The sequence below is a fragment of the Chiloscyllium punctatum genome, chromosome 1 (genome assembly GCF_047496795.1).
Source record: "Chiloscyllium punctatum isolate Juve2018m chromosome 1, sChiPun1.3, whole genome shotgun sequence".
Classification (NCBI taxonomy): Eukaryota; Metazoa; Chordata; class Chondrichthyes; order Orectolobiformes; family Hemiscylliidae; genus Chiloscyllium; species Chiloscyllium punctatum.
The window spans coordinates 93,533,155-93,553,021 of NC_092739.1; the positions used below are offsets into that span (position 1 = coordinate 93,533,155).

Below are 19,867 nucleotides of genomic sequence, written 5' to 3' on the forward strand. Positions count from 1 at the left end.
ACAGCAAAAAACCTAAACTTTACCCGTAATAAAAGGTTAATGAAATAGAAACTGTCTTATTTTAAAATGTAAACCAAAACATTCCTCCACGATGCTGATGATTCAACTGACCGGATTTTGGCATAAAGTATTAATGTCCATTGATCCATCACTATTTCTATGTCTGATATGTGTCCTCCAAGACTAAAGACTTGGCTAAAGAAAAAAATTACAGCCTGCATCTGTGAAGCTCCATGGTGAAGGAAGTGTACCATAAAGTTATATTGCAAGTATACTGCAATGCAAACTTATGTGGTCTTCTGTAAAGCGTAGTAAATTGAATGTGTGTGCATGTGCAGCTATCAGGTCTTCCATGCAAAAGGGTGTCAGATAATAGGAAATGTATGTAATTCAAAATCAGGAAAACACTCTACTGAGTGAAAAAAGCCAAGTTTTCATGTTACCATATGAGATCTGAAGCACACAATTTTAAATACTTGAGGGAAAAAAATGATTGAAAGGAGGAAACTTTTAGCATGGATGACATTTTTGTCAGCATGGACCAATTTGGGCCAACGGACCTGTCCCATGCTGTAGGATCCTAAGACTCTCAAACTTATTATTTGGTCCACGTAGCAACTTCTTCTGTAAGAACACACCACTCTAGAGGTTGACAGTGAAAGTTTGAGTCAGGTCATGGTTCAGCTAGAAGCAAGAAGTGGTTAAAACAACAGATGATTTGAGTCAGACATTAGTCACTTGGGAAAAGCAGTCCTCTAACCAGTCCTTTACTAAGAATGGATTCTAGTTAAACAAAACCAGCATTTAAATGCAAAACCCGTTTGTGATGGACAGGTTTCAAAAAAATACTGAAATTCTGCCTCCCACAGGACATGGAAAACCTGATAGATGCACATGCAGACACATTCAATTTACTAGGCATAAGACAGAAGACCATACAATAAGTTTGTGCCTACAAACTATAGAACTGTCCATACACTGTGGCCCACCTTCCTCATAAATGATAATCCTGAAAACCTTTCTTGATTAAAGCAAACATGACTTGGATATGTCTAAGATCTTCGCCATCAAAAAAAAGAGTCATATTGGACTTGAAATGCCATCTTTCTCCACAGATGCTGACAGACTTGCTCTGTTTGTCTAACATTTTCTCTTTTATTTCTTTCCCCATCAAGGCTGCCTACATAAGTTAATAATCTCATCTCGCATTTGTTATAATATGTAAGAAGACACCGATTTGGGGAATACTTTTTGCAGCAATATATATGGTTTTTTTTCAGAAACCCTCTTTACTGCAGGATAGTAATGATAGCAGCAGAAGTGAACAAAAGTGTAGTAGTTGAGTGGCGGCTCTGCACAGCTGGGTTTTCAGGGATGTGAATATTTGTGAATGTGGAAAGGATGTTTGTTCCTGTGAGAATCTAGGAGGCAGTCTTTATCATTTGCAACTGTTTTGCTTAAAAGGTGTCAGAAACGGAGTATTTGAATATTTTTAAGTTGGAGGTAGATACGTTTTTGAACACTGAGGTGAAAGGTTATGAATGAAAGGGGTTAGGCAGCCATGTGGGGTAAAAGATGGTCTTATTGAATGGTGGAGCAGACTTGGGGATTAATCTTACACCTAATTTGTAAATTCTTTAAGTGTCCATCTAACTTAAAAGGAGAACAGGGGAGTGGCATTTGTAAATTTTGCACCATTACAATAAGCAATTTTTTTAAAAGCTGTGAACCTTAACTTTTTCCACCTGGATGGTAGACAGATGAAGAAATTTAATGACAGGGATATAAGGAAATTGTTTTGGATGTTGGTGTGGCTGTCTTCACCTAGTTACCTATTCCTTACTTTCCCTAATATTCCCTTTTCATTACCTAACTACAATTTAACATGAAGAAACTACTGAAATCTTCATATTAGTCCATAATATCAATAAGATGCAATACTTGTAATTATTTATTTTGCCTTGTTCATTTTGTTTCAGCTGGCTGCTGTTTTTTTTTGTAAAAAGGATGGATTGTACATAAATGTGCATTATTAATAAATTTTATCTGCTTTTTCTCCTACATTGGGATAATACTAAATCCCCAAAGAATGTCTGCCTTTGGTTGACTCGGATGTCAGAATGTACTACTTTGACAGTTTTATTTTTTATGTGCAAAATGTTTGCCATTACTAAGGCAACAGTAACCATATCTCCAAGGAAGCATTTGACACCCTAGAATTGGTAAGTGGCAAACAACATAAGGGTGTTAACGATAACTTCTGTATCTCTGTTTTAAAATTATTACTTCCTGAACTATTTAAAAGCATTAGAAAAGCTCACTAAGTCTGACAGCATCTGTGGAGGGAAATCCGAGAAACCAGTTCTGAGGAAGTATCACTTGACCTGAAAAGTTAAACCTGATTTTCTCTGCACTGCTATCATTATCCTTCTCCATCAGAACAAAACAAGGTGGAACTCATTCTTGGCAATTGAGCAAGGCAATCTTCTCAACCTTTGGTTGGGTCATTGGTTTCCTTGGTAGAAACCAAACTATGGTTTCTAAAGCAGTCATAAATGCAATGAGCAAGGACTGCATTCTAAGCACTACTGGAAAATTGCAAAACATTCCCTGTTAGAACATATCACAACTCATAAAATGACTTACTCCTTTTGAATTTTCAAAAGGTATCCAATAAGGATTTTTTTATGTACGTGCATCAGCAGTGGGTGTCACTGACTAGCCAGTATTTGATTTGGAGACGCCGGTGTTAGACTGGGGTGGACAAAGTTAAAAATCTCTCAACACCAGGTTATAGTCCAACAGGTTTATTTGGAAGCACCAGACAACCACCTGATGAAGGAGCAGTGCTCTGAAAGCTAATGCTTCCAAATAAACCTGTTGTAATTTGTAATTTGTGTCATGAAGCATTTTGCATCATGGGGAAAATAGAATTTGTTAGAAATGGGAGTGGGACTTTCGATCCAGGGTCTTGAAAAACTTAGTCTCTGTGACTCCTCTAAAACCTGGGTCAATTTTTTTTTTCCCCTGTGCAAGAGATAGAGTCAAAAGGTTGTTCAGCAAGGAAAAATCTCATCCATGCTGACCAGATCTCCTAAATTAATTTAGTCCCATTTTTATCAGCATTTGGTCCATTGCCCTCTTAAATCCTTTCTATTCATGTACCCATCCAGATGCCTTTTAACTGTCATTGTACTAGCCTCTACCAGGTCCTCTGACAGCTCCTTTCATACATGCACCACCCTCCTGAAAATGTTGCCCCTTGGGTCCCTTTTAAAGCTTTTCCCTCTCACCTCAAACCTATGCCCTTTAGATTTGGACTAGTCTACCATGGGTGAAAGACCTTGGTTATACACCCTATCCACATCTATCACTGATGTAATAAAACTCTAAGGTCACCTCTCAGCCTGTGATGCTCCAGGGAAAATAGCCACAGCCTCTCAGTATAGCTAAAACCCTCCAACCCCAGCAACGTCCCTGTAAATCTTTCCTGAAACCTTTTCAAATTTCACAACATCTTTCCTGTGGCAGAGAGACCAGAAATGAACACAATGTTTCAAAAGTGGCCTAACCAATATCCTGTACAGCTGAAACATGACCTCCCAACTCCTATACTCAATGCACTGACAATAAAGGCAAGCATACCACGTGCTTTCTTCACAACCCTGTGTAAGCTCCTTAGCCACATTCATCTGCTGTATCCTTCCATTCCAACTCTTGCTCACACATGACACCAGGAGAAATCCAAATATTACTACCCTCGAATCTATTTTTTAACTCCATGACTACTTTCCTATATCCTCTCTTTAGAACCTCATCCTTTTTCTTTTCCTATTTTGGTGGTACCAACATGTACAACAACCTCCTGTGGGTCACCCTCCTCTTTTGAGAATATTCTGCACCCTCTCTGAGACACCCTTGACCCTGGCACCAATGAGGCAATACACCATTCTGATGTCTCACTGTTTTGCAGCAGAAATGTCTATCTATGCCCCTGACTACAAAGTCCCCTATTACAATCAATTGCTTGGAAACTTATATACCCCTCATTACAGTACAGCCAATCAGTGCTACATTCCCCTGAGAGTCCATCACCCCTTAAATCTTCCAAAACAACAACATTATTTGAGATGGAGATAACCATAGGAGTCTCTTGCACTACCTGCCTCCATCTCCTATCTTTCCTAGAGGTAGCCCATGTCCCTGACTGTATCTGCAGTTTTTCTAAGTTCTTGAAACTGCTATCCATCACAGCCTCTAGATCCTGTAAATTCCTCATTGCCTTTAACTGCTTCTCCAACCGATCCATGCGATCCAAAAGGATTCACGACCAAACACACTTTCTGTAGACATAGTCTCCAAGAAAATTGAAATTCTCCCTAATCTACTGCATCCAACAGGAAGAGCACATCCTTCTACTAAAAACTGTCTCTGTCTCTGTGCCTTAAGCAATCTGCAGACCCAGAAAATAACATAGTTTTATTGCTCTAAAAATACTACTCTAGCGTAACTTTATACCTATCTTGGAAACTCTTTCAACTATTTGTGATTTACTTCTTAAGTTCTTTGATCCTTTCCTGCTGGTTTGGCTGTGTTTCAGCAAATTAAATACACTAATATACTAATACACTAATACAATACACTAATACAATACACTAATACAATACACTAATACAATACACTAATACAATACACTAATACAATACAATACCAAGCCCTGATATAGTAATGGTAAGGCCTGTCCAAATACTTATTGCATAAATTTATTGTGTTACAATCACCATAGAGACCAATAACATTCATGAAGAGATTTAAGCTTCTAACTGAAAGAATAACACATCAATGTTTCACTCATTAAACATTTACAAACATTTATATGATAAATGAATTTTTAAAACCCATATTGACTAAACACAATTTTGCTGTTGTGGTGATTTATACTTTAAACACAGTTGTGCATGTACTGAATGAGCTGCCAGAGGAAGGTAAAATTGGAGGCTGGTAAAATTACAACATATAAAAGGCACCTGGATGGGTGTATGAATAGGAAGGGTTCAGAGGGATATAGGGCAAATGGGACTAGACTAGGTTAGGATATTTAGTTGGCATGGATGAGTTGAATTGAAGGTCCAAACATCTCTATGGCTCTGTCATGTTGCCTTTTTTGTACTTTTTACCCATTACACTGGTTAGAGTTGAGAAGGCCATTGCTTTCACAATGTAAGATGAGACATTATTTGGGTATCAACCACACACTGTACATTTGTGCCACCAATCCTCTTTATAGTAAGGGATTGTATTCTCTGGTGGAAGATGAACCGTGTACCAGAAAGAGACTCTTGTCTTAGATTATCAGATGCAGGTTATTATATCTCAGTAACTGTCTACAGGTTACATTATCTCAAAGGTATATTAACTCGTCCTAACTAGGGGTGACTAAGTTACATATGTCTATATGAGTGGATTGTACGCAACTGCATTTGCTCAAACAATCTTAAACTGCTCAGTGCCTGTTCAATATAAGAATAGTGTCATAGTCATAGTGTCATACTGCATGAAAACAGACCCTTCGGTCCAACCAGTCATGCCAAATAAAATCCCAAACTAAACTGGTCCCAACTGCCTGCTCCTGGCTTCTATCCCTCCAAACCTTTCCTATTTATGTATTTATTCAAATATCTTTTAAATATTGTAATTGTACCCACATCCATCACTTCCTCAGGAAGTTCATTCTTTACATGCAAACCGCTCTCTACATTTTTAAAAAGAAATTGCTCTTCATGTCGTCTTAAAATCTCTCTTCTCTCACCTTTTTAATATGTGCCCCCCAGTCTTGAAATTCCCTATCCTATGGAAAAGACAACTATCATTAACTCTATCTATACCCATCATTATTTTATAAACTTGTCTAAGGTCACCTCTCAACCTTCTACTCCAGTGAAAAATGTCTCAGCCTTTCCTTATAACTCAATCCTTGCATACCCAGAAACATCCTGGTAAATCTCTTCTGGACCCTCTCCAGCTTAATAGTATCTTTCCTCTAACTGGGTGATCAGAACTGGATAGTGTTCCAGAATAAGCCTCCCCAATGTCCTGTATAACTTTAACATGACTTCCCAGCTCCAATAGGCAAAGGACCGAGCAGTGAAGATAAGCATGCCAAACGCCTTTTTAACCATCTTGTCAATATGTGATGCAAACTTCAAAGAATTATGTACCTGCACCCCAGGTCCCTCTGTTCTACAACACTACCCAAGGCCTTACCATTAATTGTATAAGCCCTACCCTTATTTGTTGTACAAGACCTCTCATTTATCCATATTGAACTCCATCTGCCATTTTTCAGCCCATTGACCCATTTGATCAAGATCCCTGTCTACTATACCACCAATTTGATGTTGTCTGCAAACTTACAAACCATGTCTTCTATACTCTCATCCAAATAATTTTTTATACAATTGACAAGCAGAAGAGGACCCAGAACCAATCCCCCTGGAACGCTGCTGGTGATAGTCCGAAAAGCAACTCTCCACTAGCCCCCCCCATCTCCTGTCGTTAAGCCAAAGCTTCACATTAGCTCATTGATTTAACCATGTCATGTCATATCCATTAACTTCTATAGCAGCTCCTTCCACAGAGTAACAGACTTTTAAACAAATAATGTCCAGTTGCTCTCAGATTTCAATGAATTTATGATTTGTAACTTTAACTGCAAATCTCCTAGTGCTTTTCTCAGTTTCTGAAGTGTTTCTTAAATCCGCTGAGCAATAAAGACTGTTTATACATTCTTCTTGCCATGCCAGGACAACTGATCAGAATCCTTGGGTGGCTGCAGGATGTGTCTCTTTAAGTATAGACTGTCTCTTCATCACACTTGGCTGTGGTAGCTTGCAGAGCAGTGCATGTTAAAATCCATGCAACACAGGAACAACCTGCTTCTATGTATGTGAGCAAAAGCGAATCACCAATTTAATAGCGACAACTAAATACAAAATAAACACCCGATTAACACCCCCAGATGGATAAATTGAGAGTTGGAAGCCTGAGATATGAGTGAACAGAATTTGAATTATGAGAGACAATTATTAAGATTAAATTATAGTCTTAATTGTTTTGCCATTAGAACGTAAAACATTGCAGCGCAGTACCGGCCTTCAGCCTCGATGTTTTGCCAACCTGTGGAACCAATCTGAAGTCTATCTAACCTACACGATTCCATTATCATCCATATGTTTATCCAATGACCATTTAAATGCCCTTAAAGTTGGTGAGTCTATTACTGTTGTAGGCAGTGTATTCCATGTCCCTACTACTCCTGAGTAAAGAAATTACCTCTGACATCTGTCCTATATCTATCACCCCTCCATTTAAAGCTTGTCTCCTCATGCTAGCCATCACCATCCAAGGAATAAAGCTCTCACTGTCCACCCTATCTAACCCTCTGATTATCTTTAAATGTCTCAATTAAGTCACCCCTCAATCTTACCTCCAACAGCCTCAAGCCTCAAATTCAAATTACTCTTCTGGTAGAAGCTATTGGAAAAAATAGTAAATAATACATGCTCATATTAAGTCACAAAACCCACTTACTCCCTTCCAGTTGGTGCCCTGCTCCAAAATTACTTCCCTTCCCATGTCCTACTCTACACAAGTGTATTAATCAACCAATACACTACACTGAAATGAAATTCTTTGCTATCCTTAAATCTGTCATCCAATTCTCACCATTTTAATCATTCCAATGTTAAGCAAGTCAATCTTCTCCCATCAATACAGCTCTATTAAAATTTCCAATAGCAACTAAAAGGTCCAAAATGCAACCAGATCTTTCAATAAGTCATTATCTGTTTTTCGTGCAATGTAATTTCCTGTGAGCACTGCATGATGCAGCCACTAATCCATACCTGCTGATGTTTTTAAAAAAAGGGAATCAGTTTTAGCCTCAGCAGAAATATCTATGTGCGAGAAATTTACTCTAATGAGTTAAACTTAAGTTTACTGTTCAAAACTAAGTGAAACAGCACATATCTAATGTTATAAAGATTGTAAGGGGTACTGTACCTTTTAAGAAAGTTGAAGGACTTAGCAAGCACACAGTGCTAGAGAATTTACAATGTAACATTTGCTCCAGCAAGTAGCAGTACCTGGGTTGCTATGAGACAAAAACAAATTCAAATTCTGGCCAATCTGTTTAGATTATGCCCCGAGATACTAAACTCCAATCAAGTTTGAATTTGGTATTTTGATATTATTAAAACCAATGAAACAATCCAATGTTTTGGAGTATAAGACAGTGGAAAATTAAACAGTTGGCAGAAGAACTGCCAAACCACAACATCTGTAGACTGCCTGCAGAATAGCTCTCTTAAAGGTACCTTTATCTATCAATGTCCTGTAAAACAGAAACCCTAAGAAGAAGAAAAGAAGACGGAGGAATATACAAAGAGAAGATTCGACAGCTGTCTGGTTTTGAAATTTGAAATTTTTTGGGTAAATCTTAATTGGACCAGTGTTCTAGAAGGGAAAGTAAAAGATAGGTTAGAGAAAGGAGTTGTAAATAGTTTTTATGTAATCATTCTCTGTTAGACTTTTTTAAAAAAAAAAATAAAGTTGTTAATTTTTGCTTTAAATAATGACCTTTGGGATAGTTCTTGGCCTCTCAAATTTTAACAGATTACAGCATGGGTTAATTCATTTCTGTTGCAGGTTTAAATTAGTATGGGGGAGTTTACCCAGTGTTATAACACTAAATATAGAGAAAATGTCAGTAAAGCAAAGAATTATTTCTGCTTTAAAACCAGCACCTCCTAGCTTGTTACTCAATTTGTATTATAGGGGATTACACAAATATGTTGCTGTACTTGAGTTACTTTCTTGTTAAGAAAAATCTGAGATATTCAACAATTTTCAGGAAAGCCTATATTCTAATCTCAAAAATGGCTTTTTCTGTTCTTTTCAGCATAGTAACATGAAATGTTAATGTTCAGGTACAAAGGTTAATTGGCTATCGTCGATCCCAGCATTCTTTATTCTTATAAATACACAATTAGTTTACAGCTCAACTGTTTGCCACCTGTTATGACCAGGTATGGGAGGATAGATTAGTTCCCCTCTTTTTCCACTTCTCATTTTAAGCGTGGTTAAAAAATTAAAAAGAATGTATTGCCAGTTTGGTATATACTTGACCCTCATGCACTCCTGAAGAAAAAATCCACCTGGCTCATTTCTTGAATTAAGAAAGTAAGGGGTTGTTTTTTTGGGCAAGACCCCATCCAGGTAAAATAATCTTTAAAATATGTTTTAAGATGTAAAACTATGTCAGGCAATGTACACAAACACATGCACTCCAAACTAAGCAGCAAATAACACAAGTTACAGTGTAAAGGAGGTTAACTTTGGCCAAGTTAAGATTCAGTGAAGAAAAAGATAAATGAGTTTTGTTTGTCATTTATTTTAGCGATTTGGATGAGCATATAGGAGGCATGGTTAGTGAGTTTGGAGGTGAGACCAAAATTGGTAGTATAGCAGACAGTGCTATCTTTTTTCCTAGAGCGGGGGAGCTCAAAACTAGGGGGCATATTTTGAAAGTGAGAGGAGAAAAATTTAAAAAGGACACGAGGGACAACTTGTTTACGCATTGGTTAATCTGTGGAATGAACTTCCAGAGGAAGTGATGGATGCGGGTACAAGGACAACACTTAAAAGTCATTTGGACAGTTACATGAAAAGGAAATGTTTGGAGGTCTGTGGGCAAAATGCAGGAAAATGGAATTAGTTTGGTTTGAGAACATGGTCAGCATGAACGAGTTGAACTGAAGGATCTGCTTCTGTGCTGTATCCCTGAGTATTTACTGGTTGTAGATTTTGATTCTTCATTGAGGCAGTTTTTAAAGTTGTGATTGAAATATTATTCTTAGCAAAATGGTGCTGTTGAGATGGACATTTTTCTGTAGCATTCAGTTTTTTGGCAGAGGTAGAGATACAATTAAACTCAGTAAACAGGGTGCCATCTTTGGCATACATATAAAATATGCGAGATGATGATAGAGAGTTGGAGAAGCTGTTTTCTCTCTTGTTGGTGGCCTTCAGTTTAAACATGTACTCGGATCCACCCACACCACCCACACCCCGTCACGTAACTTCTCTCTAACTGCCATCGGAATTCAAAAATCTGTTGTATTGCAAAAAGTAACTTTGATTATTTTGCATTTGCACTTAACCGTCTTAAGAAAATCAAAGTACTTTGTTTAGGTAATTAATTTCTGAATAGTTCATTTTTCCATTGTTAATACTGTAAATATTTTAAGGCAAAAACAGCTGTTTACACATTTGATGTAGGTTTATTGAGGTCTTCATAGATGTTGTATCGCCAACCCAATGAAAATGGAATGTGGTTACATAATTATCTAACTCTGCAAACTTCTTTTTTGTTATAATCAATATTGGGTGAAAATAAATTTACTGTAAATTCAAAGTCTAGCTCCAACCAATGATTTTGAATTTGATATTTCATGTGAAAAGGTCTTTGTAACAAATGTGCTCCAACACCCTTCGGGGATCTTGGGGAATTGAATCTTACTGTAAATTCAGAGACTGCTGCCATTGTTTTCAAACATAAATATCTTGCACCTTCATCTCAGCAAAACAATTTAAACCTTTGATTTTTAATGATTTAAATTAGTTCGATTTAGTGTAAGGCAGACTTCAGAATAGGTCTTTTGAACACTAAGTTTAAGCTACAGCCCTAAAATATAATAATCGTATTAACCACAACATTGTAATACATGAGGATTGACCGTTTGAATGACAATTATGGAATATAAATATCCTGGGAGATGTTGCGAATGAATTGCCACCCCATGCTGCCTGAATCATGTGGTGTACCAGGCATAGGAGGTGGCAACTTATTCCAGGCAGCGACTATTGTCTCCAAGTAGCAATTAGAAGTTTAAAAAGTTAAGGTAGAAAATACTTGAATGAATTTTTGAAGGAAAACATAAATTATTGAGGTTTGGAGTTGGGATTATGGCAGAAAGCTTGGCTGAAACTATGGTTGTAAAGCCAGAGAAGGGAGAAGAATGGGTTTACGGCACATAGTTAAGACAAATAAAATGTCTCCTCCAATGGAGCTGTCAACCTGCAAAAACTACATTGCTCCCACGGTGCCATTGCTAATCCAGTGGGACTATGTTATAGTCTGTGAGGCTGCCAGGTTCATATTTCAATCTGGCTATGTACGAGTAACTTCGTTCAAAGTAATCATAAGGAGAGATTTCATGTGCTTATTAAGAGATTAAAGCCACAGGATTCCATGCTTCTGAATAAACAAAGTGGAATTTCCTAAACAAAGTTAGAACAGATAAACTATCTATTTGATTGCAGTATTTTAAAAAGTTCATTCTTGCGATGTGAGCTTCACTGGCTGTGCCAACGTGTATTGCCCATTTGATAGTTGCCCTTGAGAAGGTGATTGTGAGCTGCCTCAATGAAAAGTTGTAGCTCATTTGATACAGATAGACCCACAATGCTGTTAGGGAGGAAATTTCAAGATGTTTTACTCAGCAACGCTGAATGAATGTCTGTACGTTTCCATGTCAGCATAATGTGTGATTTGGACTAGAACTTTTCAAGTCAGTGTTTCTATGTATCTGCCACCGTTGTTCTTCTAAATGGCAGTATGTTTGGAAGGTGCTGTTAATGGAGAATTAGTGAATTTCTACAGTGCATCTTTTACATATGGCACGCACTATATTGGTGTAGGAACTGAGCATTGTTGATTGAAGGAATGAATGTTTTTATGGATGTGGTGTGGTGTTGGAAAAGCACAGCAGGTTAGGCAGCATGCAAGGAGCAGGAAAATCGAAGTTTCAGGCAAAATGTGCCAGTCAAGTGAGCTGCTTTGCCCTGGATAGTGTTAAGCGTCATGATTGTTGCTGGAGCTGCACTCATCAAGGCAACTGAGGAATACTCCATCACACTCTTACCTTATGCCTTGTAGATAGGAGACAGGCTTTGGGGAGTCAGGAGGTACGTTACCTGCTGGAGGATTCCTAGCCCCTGACCTGTTGTAGCTGTAGGTATATATGTGACAAGTCCAGTTCAGTTTCTGGTGAATGGTAGACATCAGAATATCAGTGATTTTAATACAGCTAAAATTCAAGAAGTAATGCTTCTACAGGTCATTTTGCTATAATATGCATTTTTTGTTCAATGCGATTGACAAATTAGGGACATTGTTTCTAAGAGCAAACTCTTTAAAACAAACATTGATTGTAATGCAGTTACATTGCTAACATTTTGAATGCTGTTTCTAAAGCTTGACTTTTCTACAATATGGGTTTGCACAGGAACACAACCATCATGTTATGGAAGAACTACCTGTATTCTCTTTTACTGGAGGTGGCTTTTGTATGATGCAAGTGTTATTTGCCCCTTATAAGTCAAACCTGAATATTTTCTATGTCTTGCTGCATTTGGAGAGAGCCTCTAAAGTATTGGGGGAGTTAGAAATGGTGCTGAACATGAGGTAATCATCAGGTGAACAGCTCCACTACTGATCATATAATGGAGGGAACTTTATACTCAAACACCCAAAATTAACACACAATAACTATGCATAAAAGAAAAACTCACCGAACACTTTAAATTACAAATATAGTTCAGATATATTCAATGGATGTTGTTGCAAGATCCCAGATATTTGTGTTCACCTTCTTAAAGGAGTCCCAAATGTTTATTTTTATAAGTCTCTCCATCATAGAGTACCTTTTAATGATTACTAAGGTCTTGACTAGTCAATGTCTTAAACTAAGACTGTTCCACTGGTTTCCTGAGACTACACTCCTGAAAGCACTTATGGATACAATTTTATCTTTTATATTGCTAGCTTCACTCGACCTGCATTACCCTTTTAGGTTCATCCGAATTCCAAACTTTCTCAGCAAATACGATTTGTGAGCTCTCTTTGCCCCAGTCTCAGTTGTAATAAACTATTTATGGCTTCTGAGGACTTCTCCCGAGAGCTTCTTCAGAGCTTTAACTGCCTGGAGTCTGCTAACAACAGTGCTTGTGCTACACAGCCAATTCTTCCACTTTAGTATTCTTCCATGTGCAAATTGCAACAGTAACTTCTCCCAACAAAACGCCTGTCCTCTATAAACTGAAACCAGAGAATGTTTAAAGCTACACACATACACACATCACCATGAGCATTGGCTTGTGCTTAACCTGTGTTTTCAGTTAAGTATCCCTTACTGACAAGTTCTTCTTTAATCTGATGAAGTCAACAAGTTTTACAGCCCTTCAGAGAACACTGAATGTTTTGTTTTTGAGCTAACTTAGCTCTGACTCCCTCTGAAGTACATAAATGTGATTGCAGATTCCACTTAAGCTGCTGATTATTTCACAGCTTCACCTTTTTCTTTTCTGACTCTAAACACCTTTCCAGTTGTTAACCTCCTTAACACAGCATAACCCCAACCTTTTTGGTGCATTTGACTTCAAGCTCTTGTTGCATTTATTCAATTTTCTACTGTTAAATTTTAATTCCTAAAACTAAAAATGATTTACTGAAACATACAAAACATGAATGAGATATTTACAATGGCTGTGTCTCATAATTTCCATGATTCATGGAAGTGCACCTTGCAGAAGTCTTGATTCTTTTAAAGCCCTTTTTTCTATTCAGTCCATCATGGAGGTATGGGTGGAACCCAAAGTTTGCATGACAGTTATCTGAATTGCCACTACTGCTGAAAAATATTCAACCACCGGTTGGCATTGAGGGTCTCAAATTCAGTGACCCTGGGGATGGTCATGGTTAGAGTTAGATACATGGCAGAGTGGTGATGTCATGGGAAATGGCACCACAGAGGTCAGATGTGAGTTCCACACTATCCTCAGCTATAGCACTGAGAACTCCTTGGCTTGGCTTCTGATACCACATGCAACAATTTCTTGTGTGGTTTAGCGGTTTTCTTTTTGTGGCTGCATTGTCAATGTTCTCAACTCTATCCTTAACAGATTTGTAAGTAAATGCAAACACTCTAACTGGATAAGCCACTAGTCTCTCTGATTCTGATGCTTACTATTCTTTATATGCTGGCCTCCTTGATCAGCCTTTTCTAGGATGATGAGGATACAGGGGAATCTTCCACGTGCCTTGATCATCTTGTCATAGAATATTATAACATAGAGGAGGCAATTCTGTTTTTGCTGATTTTGACTTATTATTCTATCGTAGCATTGATTTTGTAGGTGCCGGTGTTGGACTGGGATGGGCAAAGTTAAAATACACACACTACCAGATAATAGTGCAAAAGGTTTATTTGGAAGCACTAGCTTTCAAAGTGCTGCTCCTTCATCTGCTGATTGTGAAGCAGGATCATAAGACACATAATTTATAGCAAAAGATGAGTGTCATGCAGCCTTAAGGTATCTTGAGAATGTGACTTAAAATAAGTTCTGGGATTCACATATTAAAGAACTGAAACTAGCAAACCCATTATAAAAATGAAAGACTTAATATATCATTTCAGTTACTGTAACCTTTTGCTATAAATTCTGTGTCTTATGATCCTGCTTCATAACCACCTGATGAAGGAGTAGCACTTCGAAAGCTAGTGCCTTCAAATAAACCTGTTGCACTATAACCTGGTGTTGTGATTTTTTAAAAACTTTATTTCAGCATTTAGAGATTTGTTTCTGTTTTAAGAAACCATGCAGAAACCACAGCTGGGCGAGCTGTCCTTCAAACGTGCAAGGTCTGGCCAACGTCTGAGTTTTTCTCCAGTATCAGTCTGATATATTATTATTCACAAGATCAGAGAACATTAACAGTCAGTCAATCGTAATCCCCTGATGATTTAGTTCAGTGCTAGCCCATGTATAACTAGACACTGACAGAATTTCGAGGTTTACTTTGATTAGAAAGATCTTGAAAAGTAAAATAAAAGTAAGAGAATTGGCCACACTTCTTCAGTGCTGCTGTGAATTTAAATCAGTTTGTCAGTGTGTAATTGATGGGAATAATTCAGTTTGTCAATTTTACTGTCATGCCTCATGAAGCTGCAGCTGGCTGAGGTATATGATCTGAGAATGTGACTTATTTTAATGAGCAAATCACAAAACTGTGCTCTTGGATTCTTCTGAAAAACAGTTTCTATAAATACGTATGGGGTAATTTACCTAATGCTTATGTAGTAAACAGCCATTTTATTCACATTACATTTGGGAATTCTTCTATTCATATAGAATGAGGAACAATCGATAAATTTCCAGTGTGCATCACACAGACAGATCAGAAATATGTCCTTTTTCTAAATGGGTTTATGATCTTTAATGTGCCGATCACATAAAGACAAACTGCCCACATTGATCTTGTCATGATCTCCAAGGGATTGTTAAGCATAGTTCTGCCTTAAATATGCCATCTCCTAGCAATAAATGTACTATTTGAAGTTTTTAAATATTGGTTTATTTCAAACCTATCCTTTAGTCAATCTGTCAATCTTTCTTTCTTTATTTGCTTTTTGCTCCTACTGGATTTATAACTAGTTGCTAAATGATCTAAGAAACATACGAAGTGTTGACAGTGTTGATGCACTTTCTGAATCGACAGCAGTAATCTGAATCAGCACCAAGTTGTCACAGCTTCACTGAGCTCATATAAAAAAATCTTGGTCAGAAACTGTTTGCTGTTTTTGTCAGCTATTATGTTGTTTAAAATGAGACTTGACAGATCCATTTGCAGCTCTCACCAGTTCATGCAGAATAAAGCTTGCAAACTATTAAAGTTTACACCAATGCACATGCTGCAAAATTACAGCCAAAGAGTAAGCTTGGTTTTTTTTTCAAACCCCAAGATTAAAAATGCAAATAATTGCAATATGATCAAAGATTTGATGCCAAGAGTATTGAATACATTGCCTTTCTAGACAGGTGATCATTCTTGAACCGAATGATGGAAAATAAGATTTGACCAGATCATTTATTGCTGGCTCAGCTGTGTTTTTTTGATATTCTCCTAGATGATCACTCCAGATACCCTCTGGTATTTGCTACATCTACCAATGGTACCAGGTAAGGTTTGTTGGGGGTAATTCACTGCCCACCAATCCTCTTATGCTTTTGCTTGCTACTGAGCCTCTATAGAAGAAACACTGTTCCTAAATAAAAGGTTAATTGCATGATAAAGATATGGCAGAGATTGAGGAGTGTGCTGTCTTTCTCTAGTTCCACTACCTGACCGGCCACAACATAAATTTCATCTGGTGCCTGATATGGCCAGTTGTATGCTTTCACTATATTAAGGTTAGAGCAAAACAATCCATTAGCCACATCTATTTAAGAATCACAAACTTATTGATTTTATTATAATAACAATGTATTCAATAAAAATGTATAACTTACCAATACATACAGTCTGTGAAATGAAAATATAAATATTTGCTCCTCTTAAACCCAAAACACACAAGCAAATGTTCTTGCACACACCAGGTAAAGGAAAACAAAAATAGATTTCTCTTTCTGCAGAGGTTTACTTTAAATTAACAGTTTCAGTCCATATATCTAACTATTTAAAAGCATGAAGGGAAAGATTTGAGATGTTCCAATGGCTGTCAGTCTGATGCTCTGTTGTATAAAGACAGATATCACTGAACACATACAAACTGATGCAGGGAAGCATCTTTCTTTCAGCAGGCTTTTCCCCAAGTCGAACTCCAAACACTCCCCAAGAAGAACTAGCTCTCTCTGTCAATAGTCAGCTGTTTTTCCTGAAGTGAGTTCAAGCTAACAAGGCCAGCAATCATCTGGAACCAAGTGGTTTCCAAGTAATGTCTTGTTATGCAAAATGTTTAAAGTATCTTTCCATTGTTTACAAAAAAAAACTAGGTATTCATAATCTTTCAAATTTCAAATCCACAGAAAATAGGAAGGTTTCTTAATTGATTATATTGGGTCAATCATATTTACCAGGACATTTTTAAGGAGCTAGTGCAGATACCAGCCATCCCTCAATCGACAGTATAACTCCTCCACACACTGTGATATCACCATAATCATAGAATCCCTACAGTGTGGAAGCAGGCCATTCAGCCCACTCAGATGGGTATATGAATAGGAAGGGTTTGGAGGGATATGGGCCAGGTGCTGGCAGGTGGGACTAGATTGGGTTGGGATATCTGGTCGGTGTGGACAGGTTGGACTGAAAGGTCTGTTTCCATGCTGTACATCTCTGACTATGACTATGACTAAGTTCATGCTGACTCTCTGTAGAGCATCCCACCCAAACCCAACCCTGGCCCTCTTCCTGTAACCCTGCATTCCCCATAGCTAATCCACCTCACCTACACATCGCTGGTCACTATGGGCCAGTCCACCTAAGCTGCACATCTTTGAACAGTGGGAAGAAACTGGAGTACAGTTTCTTGGAGGAAACCCACGCAGATGCTGAGGGAATGTGCAAACTCCATACAATGATCCGAGGCTGGAATCAAACCCAGGTGCCTGGTGCTGTGAGGCAGCAGTGCTAATCACTGCACCACCATGCTCCCCATAATGGGTAGAACTAATATAGTATGAATAATAACCGCTTCATAACCATTACTTAAACACCATCTCTCCCCAAGGTACTTGCCCCATAATAAATTGAAAGTAGTAATACATAGAACAATATTGCATTTACCATCATCCCAACTCCCCCAAGTCTGAATTCACCAGGTCTGGAGGACTTGCACTTTTCTTTGAATGCACTCTCTTCAGACCTGCAAGACAATCAGGTCTTCTGCCTAAGGACTATTGATTCTGGTTCTAATTGTGGATCTTTTCTCTGTTGGACGATCTTTTATTTCTCAGATATCCTTTGTGGAGGATAATGTGCTTGTAGATGTTGTCTCTGGTCAGTATCTAGTCTAGAGGGCACTGAATTTCCTTCCTGGAAGACCGCTGCTCCTCCTTTCTTGGAGGGTTATGGAATTCTGGAGCAAGAAATTGCCTTCTAATTTTTTTTGTCCTGTTTAGACCAAGTGGTTTCTTTTTCTTGACCATATCATGGACCTGTGGACATCACTCTTGCTTCAACGAGGTAAAAACAATGACTGCAGATGCTGGAAACCAGATTCTGGATTAGTAGTGCTGGAAGAGCACAGCACTTCAGGCAGCATCCAAGGAGCTTTGAAATCGATGTTTCAGGCAAAAGCCCTCCTGATGAAGGGCTTTTGCCTGAAACGTTGATTTTGAAGCTCCTTGGATGCTGCCTGAACTGCTGTGCTCTTCCAGCACCACTAATCCAGAATCACTCTTGCTTCGTGGAGTCAAAGGCTCTTGAGTTATTGATCAGACTGAACATCTTCAGTCACCCTAACGATTGTGTAACTGATGAAGTCAAACTTTCAGCATTTGTATGTCTTCTGGAAGTGATCTATAGTTTTGCAAATATAATATTTTGATGGCTGGACAGATTTTTTTTCTCTCACTTTGAATATGAGATGTAAACAAGGAGAAGGCAGAGGCTATTCAGCCCCTCAATCCTGTTCTGCCATTTGATAAGATCATGGGTGATATGATTATAACAACAAAAACATATTTCTGCCTGCCTTAAAAATATTCAAGTCCTGATGAAGGGCTTTTGCCTGAAATGTTGATTTTCCTGCTCCTCAGATGCTGCCTGACCTGCTGTGCTTTTCCAGCACCACTCTAATCTAGACTCTGATTTCCAGCATCTGCAGCCCTCACTTTTGCCTTAAAAATGTTCAAAGTTTCTGATTCCACCACTTTTGTTTAGGAACAGTCTTCTAAAGATTCATGACATTAAGAAGAAAAATAGTCACTTCATTGCTGTTTTAAATTGGTGACCCCTTATTTTAAACAGTGCCTCCTTGCTCCAGATTCTCCAGTAAGAGGAAACCTCCTCTGCAAGTCTACCCTGGGCAAAGATGTGGTTTGCCAAAGGCCTGTTTCTATACTGGTTGACCCTTTAGTTATATACAGCATTGGTGAGACCAGATCTCATTTACGTTTAAACTCATTGTTTAAGGAAAGATGCCAATATACTGGAGGTGGTTCAGAGGATGTTGATGGGATTGATACCCAGAAGTAATGCATTTCCTTCAGAGATATGTAGGACAGATTGGGGTTGTTTTCATTGGACCTTTTGAGTAAAGAGTCGCTTGATTGAAGTAGATACAATCTTGAACAGTCTTGGCAAGGTGGATACGGAAAGAATGTTCCTTCTTTTGGAGTACCATTTAAAATTAGGGGTCACCTTTTTTTTAGTGCAAATATAAGAAGGTTTTTCTTCTCAGAGGGTTGTACAACTTTGGAGCCCTCTGCTTCAGAGGATGGTGAATCGAGGGTCATTGAATATTTTTAAGGAGGAGCTACTTAGGTTCTTGTTAGGTAAGAGAATCAAATGTTATCTGGTGAGAATGTGGAATTCAAAACCCAGCCAGATCAGCCATCATCTTTATATTGACAATAATAAATTGAATCAGTTAAAATCAGACAATAAATAAAGCGATGCCACATTGTTGCCATAACAGAGTCAATTAATTCAAAGATCACCATATTTAAAGCAATATTGAAATGATAGGGACTTTAAAATCTTTACAGCAATAAAGTTAATCTTCACATTGAGAATAATTAGTTCAACAGGCCTCACAGCCTGAATGACTTGTTGCTCCTAACTCCAGTGTTTGCATTTGTTCTTAAATTGAGATATTTATCAAACGCTGTTATAACATTGTCAAGTGTCTTTATACTTTATTACATTAATTAGACCATTTGCAGATGATGTTAGTAAACAGAGTATTAATTCTCACAGCATCCATCTTTGTGTTTTATTTTATAGCAATGAAATATCTTAGGA

General features: G+C 37.9%; 1 protein-coding gene across 1 annotated transcript in view; it reads left to right on the forward strand.

Annotated features, from left to right (window-relative positions):
* The window catches only part of pde4d (phosphodiesterase 4D, cAMP-specific), a 1,329,084-nt gene that overhangs the window by 74,649 nt on the left and 1,234,568 nt on the right, over window positions 1-19,867 (forward strand). Inside the window, exon 2 of the mRNA XM_072571159.1 lies at window positions 16,029-16,080. The gene's annotated coding sequence lies outside the window, so the exon portion shown is untranslated. The remainder of the gene's footprint in view (window positions 1-16,028; window positions 16,081-19,867) is intronic.